Here is a 12,134-nt window from a genome sequence, read left to right on the forward strand (position 1 = left end):
GCTTGTAATCTATCGAAAGTTTTTCTATTGTAAATAAATTGTACACAATTTAGCAGCAAAACATGTAAATTGAGTTAAGGGAAAGTTAAAAAATTGGCAGTAGAAGAAATTAAAACTCAACATACTTATGTACATATTTATATGTTGCTTTCTAAGGCAGAGACGCATATGAGATATTGTACTACAGTACACTTTGTACAGTACACTTAGTACTGTAATATCGGATTAACGTTAAGCATTTATACTTTTACATCAACTTTTACACAGAAACATCGACATAATGCAGTTGAAAGGATTGGACAAATGCTTCGTTATACCTATAGGTTTAGCCTTGGCAGCCGCATCGCACATACAGACAGCGATGCCACTTAGACCACGAAATGGGTCTGTTGTGAGTCGAAGGGCCGGGCTGTGCTACATTTCCCTTTCGATATTGAACCATCCCGAGCTTTTGACAAAGCGTAAACGGTTGTTAATACTTAAAGTGTATAGATTATCTATATTCATTAAGAAGTAGGATCTGAAATATTGGTTCTTGCTTCTGGCTAAAGCCGGGCATGTGCAAAAAAGGTGTTGAATTGTTTCCAACTCCTCCTCATTCCTGCAGCTACGACAGAAATCACGCCTAATATCTTTTCATGATTTCCTATGAGACAATGCCCTGTGAGGGCCCGTACTAAGGTCCTAATTTGAAGTCTACTCAATTTTATGATATTCTTGGACAGACTAAGATTTAGCCTTGACCATGTTTGACTAGAATTTCACAGCTATTGACATTACTCCGCCTTTGATTTACATCTATAGTCTTAATATATTTATAGAATGTCAAACAGCGGAAAATACAAAATTACAAAAAAAAATATATATAGTTTCGTTATCTGAGATATCGAGAGACGTTTGGTGACGTGTAAGATGCTTCTTGCTAAATCGGTCCACAAATATTTTGAGGGACAGAATTGGGAGATCTTGCACCACCCGCCGTATTCCCCAGACATTACAGATGGATTACCATCTGTTCCGATCAATGCAGTCAGCCCTTATTGGAGAGCGGTTCACTTCTTACGAGAGCATTGCAAACTAGCTCAACTAGCTCAAAGAAGAAAGGTCGGAAACTTATTCCCACACCCAATGAAAAATTATTTTGAGAGCGTAGTGCAATAGAGAGCATAATGCTTGTCTGTTTGTATACTGCTATGAATTTACTCAGAGGTGCGGCCTCGGTAGTCTAGCATAAGTGCACTAGCCTGCCATCCCAAAGGTTGTGGGTTAGAATCCCACGTAAATCACGGTCCTCACACTTTTCCAATCTTTCCTACTTTACTAGTTTCTATTAAAAAAAAAAAAATCATTCATTCCTCAACCCCATCAACCTTATCCTTCCAATTCTTACTCTCGCACAAAAGTCAGCGCATTACTTGCATTGTGTCTGTTAAAACAAGCAAAAAACAAAGAAAAAACACGGTTACACATTGCATCAGTGGTGCCAGCAAGAGGAAGTGGGCAATCGGAGTATCAGCGCAGACACACTAAGCAACGACAGGTGGGCATTCCCACTACCTAGGACTGGTAGCGGCAGGCTAATCACCAGACAGGGTAGGAAAGCAAATAGATTAACGAAACCAACGCAAGACTGGGTCTTGTCGAGGATCTATGCTCCCGAGTGGAGTGAACAAGGAAAAACAAATGAATTTACTAAAAATTATTATATAAATCTTTCTTTATAAGCTTTCTGATTTTAGTTTTGTAGCGTAGGCAGATTTACTTGCACTTCATCACTTCAATTTTAACAACATTTAAAACAAGTCTGATAATGCGCACTCAACGAACTGCACTTCGTTATGTAGGGAATTTTGCTAACGGCTCTGTAATTAACCAAATTTTCGATATTGTACTCGTATTCTATTGACTTCGCTATGTAGAGACTTTTGATTCCGCACCTCGTTACATATCTATAATATATTGTTAGCGCGATTTTAAACGTCAACATATTCCGACGGTGTTCATGCTAAACTTTTTTCGTTATATCTATAGAGCATTTTTGTATGCATCATTTTTCGCAACGAGCTTTTTTCTAGGGGCTCAGTAAAAAAATTAGTTGTATTGAGCTTTTCGTTTTATCAAGATTCTTTTTATCAAGTTTTAAATGGGTTATGCACTCACTAGAAAAAAACTCGGTTCGCTTTGTCGTGCTGCAACAGTGAAGCTATCAAAAAGTTGGCCCTTTCATAGTCCTTATTTATTTTTGTATATATTTTGTATATACCTATTCAATAAATCTCGGTAGGGAGGACCTTATCGAGAGTACAACTCACTGAGGACATTTGCTGCACCGAAGCTTTTCCGATTACTTCAGGCCCGGCCTTCGATGCTCTGGCTAATTTACCACCACTTGATATTTTCATTCTTGAAGGCCATCTGCAGGCTGAGACACAATGAGAATTCGTATGGCCCCTGTCCAGTACTGGGCAACAGATGAACAGTCTGTATTGGGCCAGCATCTTAAGTTTTCCACGAAAAAGATAATTTTCCCATTCTTAGAAGACCCATGTTAATTCAAGTATGAGTTGTGGATATTGCCTGTACCACATCGTCCGAAGCCCAATGAATTGCTTTGGTTGGATCTTCCAACTTTTTAATCTGTTTCACAAGTCGCTCTTTAAGATGGGCTAGTTCTTTTTCCAAGTGAAATACACGACAATCTGGTCTAAATAAAAATCCGTTAAAAAAACTACAATTTAAAAAAAAATAAAGTTTTGCTCTGCTTGCGTAGAAGCGTTACGTTTCGGGCTCATTCCAGCAATACAAAATTTCGATAGGCATTGGAAGAGCATCACTAAATGGCAGATCTTCTGATTAGGTCCGATCTCGCAATCCATTACACACCCGAACCTTATCCCTTGGTTTCAATGAAGTGCCGCAAGAGTTTACCTAATATTTTATTTTCAGTTTGTTTTTTGGAACATTCATCGCCCTCTTTTGGGCACGTTTGTGGCATAACAAAAAAGATTTCATTTCTGTTGAGTCCTTTTTCTTTATTTGCTTTGGTTAGCTTTGAAAAAAAGTAGCTTTTCCAAGCGAACATCACGGACTTATTATGTAGCTCAAGATGGCCGATACGGGGTGAAAATTATACATCTTACATCACCTTTAAATATTGCTTGATGAGTACAAAACAGATAAATGTGAAGATTCATTCGCTTCGCCTCTCATAATATCACCCTATATGCACTTGAATTTCGGTGCTCTATGGTTTTAAAAGCTTCTTCTCATTCGAACTTAGTTTCAGTCTTCGTGTACAGATCTAGTCGATTTAGAAATACTTTATAGCTGCGTTCCCAAGAAGTAGTACAACTATAGGTACTTGTAAATTATAAAAGCGTTTTTACCCAATCACTTATGTATGTACATATACTTGTAATGAGGCAACCGGCTCAATAGAAAACGCTTCCAAATTAATAAAAAAAAAATACGTGTAACATATGTTTGAGGAAAGCAAACAAGCAGCATAATGCAATCAGCAATCAAGAAATAGGTTTTGATATCTGCGCGGCTTTGCATGGGAAAAGTGGAAATTTTTACCAACTTCTTCGAGCACTTGTCTTACTTGTCTCACAGCTGTTCAGCTGTTCTTCGTGGAAAACAAACGAAATTGAGTAATTAATTGCTTAAAAAAAAACGCTACATTGAAAGCATTTGATAAATGTGTCTGTGTGTGTGTGACCGTCGCTTTCGAAGTAAATATGTACACAGAAACATAAACAACTAAAGATTACAACAAAAATTCATGATTGGGGACACTTTGTGGTATGTCACATCACACCAAAATTGAGAATGAGATTGGATGGGGCAAGGAAATAATTGGGGCGAGCAACACATGTTTTCACTCAGATGAAGAGTAAAGCAACCAAGAGCTTGCAATAGTGCATGGGTAGCAAACTGTTGCAATTACCGCACAAAGATAAATAATCATTTAGGAGTGTATTTAGAAAAGTCGATTTTTATACCCGTGCGCACTTGGGCCCAGCGGTATTCTAATTTTGTTCACTAACATCATAGCGGATTTGAGATATATAGGCATACCAAAATGCTCAAAATGAAGAGAGGAGTCGATTTTGCCATTTCTGTACGTTCGCATTATAACTCTAGCAAAAACTATATATTATATTTCAATGAAACTTGGTACACCTAATTTTCTTTGCCCGCGGTAGGTTGGAGTTGCAAATGGGCGAAAATGGTCAATAATTACGCCCATCTATTACACAGGTATTTTTTGAGAAAGAAAAAACGTGATATCTCGGTTATAAATAATGCACTTTACTGACTTAACTGACTTTCTGACCGTCACTCTAATTTTGCAAGCTATAACTTTCATTGTGTATGAGTTTGTTTGATTCTAAAAAATTATCCCGCACTCCAAATTAAGGTTTCCGAGAATTTGAGGCAGCACCCGCCCCAGGTAATGGTTTGGGCCACTGTCACCGCAGATGGTCGCTCAGCGGCAGACTATGGACGTTTCAATGGCTCTCAAGTTCACCAGACACGAGTCCGAAGGATTATTCCCTTTGGGCCGTTTTGGAGAGCAAGGTCCGAACTAAAAGATTCACCAGTCTCGAGGCGCTGAAAAAAAGCATTGTCCGCGAGTGGTACAAAATAACTGCAAGTCACATTCGGGCAGCTTGCGATTCGTTTCTGGACCGTCTCAAGGCCATAGTCAAGGCAAAAGGTGGCCATATCGAGCAAAAGTAACTCGATTCTTAATTTTGTATTATTTTCACACACTTTTTATTTTGAATTGAATAAAAGTAATTTTCCCAACTATGTAAATGTATGGCCTTTTTAATTGGTTACAATTCGAGCGCCGGACCCTGTATATACATATATAAGTACATACCGTATATATGGATCGGTATAAATCAACTGATGAAAGTCACGTCTGCCCAAAAAATATAGAAAATATTAATAATTTCATATTAATTTTTTTTTTCTATCCAACTGTTATAATAAACTTGCATCAGTACTGACTTTACAGGAATTTTTCTGCATCTACAATATCATGGCCACTTGTGGGCATTTTAAGCAAAATGTATTTTATTATCAGGTCCAAATGTCCCATCTTTTACGATGTGACTCTTTTAGTTTAATACTTTGCTGCAACATCTGAAATTTTCATTAGCCAAAATATTCCAATTCGTGGGAAATTTGTACATGTATACGTATGCACATATGAACCCTGCAGGAAAATCCTCTAGTCTAGATTTGGTGTGGATTTAGAGAGTTTGAAACCATGACTAATTAATTTTACACAGTGATGTCTTTGGAAGCGTGAATTACACCTCGCTGCATTTCTCTTTCCATAGTTCTGAAGCAGTATTAAATTTAAAAAACTTGCAAAATCGCATTAGTTCTAAACCAGACATTTTTTTAAATTCTTCAAATTTTTCCTGTATGGCAAGTATGTGGGATCGTAAAAGTTTTTATGAGTCTTTCTACGTTCTGTATACGTGGTGAAATGCAACAATGTTAGGTAATGCAGATGAATTTACAACACATTTGGATGGGCTGTAAGAGCTTTGCGCCCACATATGTACATATGTATGTATGCATTTAATCCATATCGATAGAAGAATCTGCATCCGGCACCCACGATTTTCATAAGATTTAAGAAAACCAAAAAGTGACCAAATGAAGCAAGCTTCCATTATACTTATGAACATATACACGAAGAGAGGAGATTTTAGAGATAATTTCGTTTAATTGCATTGGTCTTTACAAAGAAGAATATGTTTATAAGAAAGTATATTCCTTAGGCTAGAGTAAATCATTAAAAAAGAAGTGGGCTTAACTCTAAAAATAGGGAATAAAATGCAATGAATAATTTTTATTATTGGCATTGAAAAACCTTTAGCTACAAACCGTGAGCTAGTTATTTTTCGTTATGCATTTCCTCAATCAATCTATTGGACATGTACGTTTACTCTGTAGTTTTACTGACGACTACAGACTAGCGATTTGATACATTACCGATCGTTAGGCAATTCGCTAGCGCATGGTAATCCGACATTCAATGAACTCGCTAAGTCGCATCAGTTTAATGCTATGGCAAGGTAAAGCACATTAATTAGCCAAAACTATAGGGTGGGCCATATAGCGTATGCTTTTTGAACCACCTATTTTTTTGAGAATGGTAACACAAATGACACGTCAAATGTATTCATAATTTACCTAAAGGTTTGACATTTACGAAATGGGACGCTATACGTTTGAAGAAAGTTGGGAAATATTGAAAACCTATTTTCAAAGTGGTGAGCCTTCTTCTTCTTTTCTGATTTTCACATCGGTGGCTACGTCAATAAGCAAAATTGTCGGATTTGGGGCTCAGAAAATCCACACGTTACTGTAGAGAAGCAAATGCATCCACAACGAGTCACTGTTTGGTGCGGTTTTTGGTCTGGCGGCATCACCGGGCCATTTTTTTTTGAAAATGAGCGAGGAGCCGCGGTTACATAAATGGCGAGAGTTACCGTGACATGCTCAACGAGTTTTTGTTTCCAAAAATTGAAGAGGATGACATGGACGACATTTGGTTTCAACAGGACGGTGCAACTTGTTACACTGCCAAAGTTACACTCGAACTTTTGACTACCGTTTTTGAATTCCGATATCAATTGGCCGCCTCGGAGCTGTGACTTAAGCCCGTTGGACTATTTTTTGTGGGGAGCCGTTAAGGACAAATGCTATGGGAACTATCCAGAGACGATTGATGCTTTAAAACACGAAATCGAAGTTGCCATTCATGAAATTGGAGCCCAAACAATCGAAAATGTGCTTAAAAATTGGCCTACTGTAAAGCCAGTCGTGGCAGTCATTTGAAAGATATTATTTTTTATTCATAAATGACAATGTTCAATCTTCAAAATGAAAAAATAATTTGAAAAAGTATTGATTAGTGTTTTTTTTATAGCCGATGCAAAAAGCAAATTTTTCATGGCCTACCCTATAATTGTGCCTAGTCACTGGTTTCTGGTATCGGATCAAAGTACTGAGTACTTAATAAATATCTGTAAAAATTATTCTCTATATTCAATTACCGAGTAAAAATTGTAATTGTAAGTTATACGTTTTTTTTAATTTTTATTATTGAACGAAAATACTTTTTTTGTGTTTTATTTGAATTTTAGGAATTAACACATGGGTTGAAAAGTCTCGAGCCTAACAAAGCAAACACGTTTTTTTTGTGTCATTTCCGTCGAGACCGCAATCATTCCAGCACGGCTCTAACCTTTCAATAGCACTTTTGTAGAACAACTACCTTTTGCCTCAAATAGGCCTCAGTTTAAACAATAACCTCTTCATTCGAACGAAATTTCTTATCGACGAACATTTTTTAGGGCTGGGAACAGCCAGTAGTCACTGGCAGCCAAATCTGGCGAATCAATTGACTTGGGAATATTTTGAAGTTGAATTCATGTATGTACATAGTTTTGCAATTTTTTTGATTTACTTCTGAAGCGGTGCGTTGTTTTGATGAAACAAGATAGTGAGTAAACGCGGTACTCACTTTGAACAGAGCTTTCTCATAGTCAAATGCTCATGCAATATTAAAGCGAACACATTCGTTTGATAGTTTTACAATGTCAGCTAACTCACGCAACTTTGTGGATTTTTTTGATGTTTTCTGGTGTTAGCGCCTCAGTCGGACGTCCACTGCGTTGTGCATCATCGGTGTCTCTACGACCACGTTTGAAGTTAGCAAACCATCCTCTTATTCTTATTTCTGATGGAGCGAAGCCCCACAACATTTTTCAGGCCATTGCTTCGCTTGAACGGTATTCTTCCGCATTAAGAAGCAGTGTAGAATTTAAAACCCGAAACCCTTTTGATCCATTGTTTTGAAAATAACTAAAGTAGCGTCAATCTGAGCACAATAACTCACAAACTAAGAATGTCATGAAGTTTTAACAGCTGTCTATTTAAGGTTAGCACTAACTGAAAAAGAGGTGAATGCAATAAAACTAGTGCTGGCTATATGTTAGGCTCGAGACTTTTCAGCCCTTGTGTTAAAATGCACAAAAATTGCATTTTTGCACTTAGCATAACATTAAGTAACAAAATTTTCCTCATGAACTGAGGCACAAAAAAGCAAAAATTGGCGGTTATCGGCGGTGTAGTTATATTTTCTGGATATTTTACATTTTTACTTGCTGCAAGTTCATTCTAAACTGCAGATATTTAAGGGGGAAGTCTACTGTGAATTTTTCAAAAAATCGATTTTTTTTTTATTAGCTTAAAAAATACTTTGAACCCTCTTAAATAAGGTACAATATGTGTTACAGCTGGCTAAATTTTTCTTCGTTGAAATTTCGACCTTTTCCCGAAGCGCTCCAAAGCGCGTACCTGCTATACTGAAACTTTAAACGCATTTTTCTCGAAACTAAGTTTTTGTATACGGTGTATACGATATCTCGAGTTCTGATAAATGAATCAGCTTAAAAATTTAATTATATATTCTCTGTAATAGTGTCTCTCGTCTGACATAGGATTTTTTTGATATCGTTATTTGTTAAATTGTTATAAACAATAGTAACATCAATTTTAGGCAAAAAAAAAGAAAAAAATTTCAAGAATTTTTTTTCCAACGCCAAAATTTTTTATCGACATAATCCTACGTCAGACGAGAGTCAATACTATGTATATGATAACAATATTTTGTTTTTTTGTTTTAGATCACCGAAACGTAAGATTTCATGTACACCGTTTAGGCACCTAAGAAAAGCGGACCTGCGCTTGCAGAAGTGCCACAGCGGCCATTTTGAATATTTTGACTTAAAATTTTTTTTTCAAAAACTTAAATATATAATAAAGATAAGAGTTTAAATAGATTTTATGTACGAGCAATATTTTGTTAGAAATAAAATTCGGAAAATAAGCCTGTTTTTTCCCTTGTCACAGTAGACTTCCCCCTTAAAGTCAACTACACGCAGAAGTTACAATAAAGTAAACACGAAATTAAAACTTACTTGGTCCGCTTTGATATGATGATATGAATTTATGATGAATAATAGTTATAGCGGTGCAATATAGCGCACACTGCAAAAAAGTAGCAATATGAAACTTGAAAAGAGCAAATTGTGAAAAACTACTTGTTTCGGAAAAACGAATCGAGTATTTACTTGATCCTGAGGGTCAGCTGAATCCTTAGGGTAGCCGAACAAACATAAAAAAAAAAACAAAAAAAAAAGATGTTGTTTTGTAGGCCATTACATTTAGGTGTAATAAAGGATAGTTTGAAGCTACAAAATGGAGTTACTTTTTCAAAATATTTGTATTGCATACTTGCTTTACATACTTACATATGCGTTCATAATAGTACTGCAAAATAGAGGCAAACAATTCATTAACTATCACTATTGTAATTATTTCATGAGCTTCACGCAAATAAGTTTGGCTTGAGGCCCAATCAATGTTCTCCTTCTTCTTGATTGGTGCGATAACCGCTTAATCGATTTTATTCAGTCGTTTCTTTCTCATGCTAACAGATGCCAGTTGGATACACTGAGTGAGGCAAACATCTTCTCCACCTGATCTTTTCAACGCAAAGGAGACCTTCCTTTTCTTCTGCTACCACCATCACATACCGCCTAGAATATTTTCAGAGCTGCCGCGTTTTTATCCATTCGGACGACATGTCTATTTATTCGCTACCCTATGTCTATGTCACCGTAAAGTGGATATGGCTCATTGATCCATCTACAACGATACTCGCCGTCACTAACGTGAAAATGTTCAAAAGTTTTTCTTAGAATCTCTTCTCGAATACTCCAAGGGACGCCTCATCGAAAGTTGTCATCATTCAAGCTTCTGTGCGATTCAATAGAAGGTACATGAGGAGAGATTTACTAAGTGTTAGTTTTGTTCGTCGAGAAACGACTTTACTCCTTAATTGCCTGCGTGCCTAACCAAGAATTTAGGAATTTTCTCTTAAGTGGAGGTTATTTTAGTTCTTCTGCCTTAGAATGTATCGCAAATACATATTTTTGACGATGAAATTATAGTACTTACACGTTATACAATTTAACTCATTCCTCCCTTTGTTACATGTTGCATGGAGCACAAAATTTTTTATTGTTTTTTAATACCAATATTGAATTTTTTGATTGAAAATCAAAAAAAAAAAATCATATTAAACAAAAACACCAAGCATATAAAAAAATTTATTGTTGTACACTTATTTAGCTTTATGAAATAAACTTTCCTTTATTTTACAGAAAATTCTATATATCGTAAGCGAACGAAAATTAAAAAAAACAATCCGATTTTTGCGGGAATTTACACTTTAGTATATTAAAATTGGAAGTGATTGGACTGATAAAAAAGTTTAAAATTTTAATGACATTTCAGAGGAGTTTGTTAAATTTTGGAAATTTTATACATTGTTTATTATGGATGTGATCTTGCCGACAAGTGCTACTTCGGACTAAGTAGGCAATTGAGTAGTAAAGCCCCCCCTCGACGAACAAAACTAACACTCTATGAGGCTCCTCCTAACATATGGCGCAGAAGCTTGGACGACGACAATATCCGATGAGGTGCTCCTTGGAGTGTTTGAGTGAAAGACTCTGCGGAAGATTTTTTGACATTTGTCCGTTGGTGATGGCGAATATCGCATGCGGTGGAACAATGGCCTGTATGAGCTTTACGGCGACATAGACATTGTGTAGCGAGTAAAGATCCAGCGACTTCTTTGGCTGAATCATGTTGTTCGAATGAATACAAACGCTCCGGTTCTGCAAGTATTCTATGTGAATGCAGAGGAAGACGAAGGCCTCCTCTTCGTTGCATAAATCAGGTGGAGAAGGACTTGGCCTCACTTGGTGTGCTCAACAGACGTCGGTTAGCACAAGAAAGATATGACTGGAGCGCTTTGTTAAACTCAGCCAAAATCGCGCAGGAAGAAAAAGATAATTTAAGTCGTCTGGTTTGTTATAATTGTTGCAACACATATTTTTTCTTTTTTATCTGTTTTTTATGTAGAAAACTATATTTATCGAAAGAGATAAACGGTTACGAATTTTGCTTTTAAAAGTATCATTCCGCTGAAAACTCGCTTAACTATGACAGATCAGCCAAGTCTTTATACGCCTCAGCTTGAATCTACAGGGTCCGGCACTCGAAGTGTAACCAATTAAAAAGGCTATAAATTTAGTTCGGAAAATTACTTTTATTCAACTTCAACTATGTGAAAATAGTACAAAATTAAGAATCGAGTTACTTTTGCTCGATACGACTAACTTTTGTCTTGACTATGGCCTTTAGACGGTCCAGAAACGAATCGCAAGCTGCCCGAATGTGACTTGCAGGTATTTTGGACACCTCGAGGACAATATCTTTTTTCAGTGCCTCGAGACTGATGAAACTTTTTAGTTCGGACCTTTGCTCTCCAAAACGGCCCAAAGAGAATAATCTATCGTATTCGCGTCTGGTGAATTTGAGAGCCGAGCGTTCGGAACGTTGGGGTCACTCGAATTTTGAGAGACGGTGCCGAGTCCTGTTGAAACGTCTATGGTCTGCCACCAAAATGTTTGTCTGCCCACGGCTTCAAGGCAATCTCCAGAATACTTTCCCGATAATATAATATTTCGCATTTACCTTGCCGCCAGGTGACGATTGGAGAGCGCCCATCTGCGGTTACAGCCGCCCAAACCATTATCTGCAGCGGGTGTTGTCTGCTGTTGGTCAATCGATGACTCAAATTCTTGTATCTCGTCGGTAAAATAAACCCTATCGTTTGGAGGTTGCTCAATTTGAAACATTTTCTCGTCAGAAAACACAAAGTTCGGAAATTGAAATCAGCTGCGCGAGCAGTCTGAAGTTGGTTATATTTCGATTGCTAGACCCTGTATTTTAGTGTATCTAAATTTTTAGATTCTCGCAGACTTTAAATATTTCATACTTTTAGGAATGTATGAGAAATGCATGTAGATTTCATTGATTTCTAAAAAAACTCTAAAAAGGGCGCTAGGAACTAAACCATTCTTTTGGCGTTTTAATTTTCAAAAAGCAACATTTAGTTTTAAATCTAGAGCTTAAAGCATTAAGCACACTACACCCAGTTGTGCTAATTTCGCTCAGCCTTG

The sequence above is a fragment of the Anastrepha ludens genome, chromosome 2 (genome assembly GCF_028408465.1).
Source record: "Anastrepha ludens isolate Willacy chromosome 2, idAnaLude1.1, whole genome shotgun sequence".
NCBI classification, from domain to species: Eukaryota; Metazoa; Arthropoda; class Insecta; order Diptera; family Tephritidae; genus Anastrepha; species Anastrepha ludens.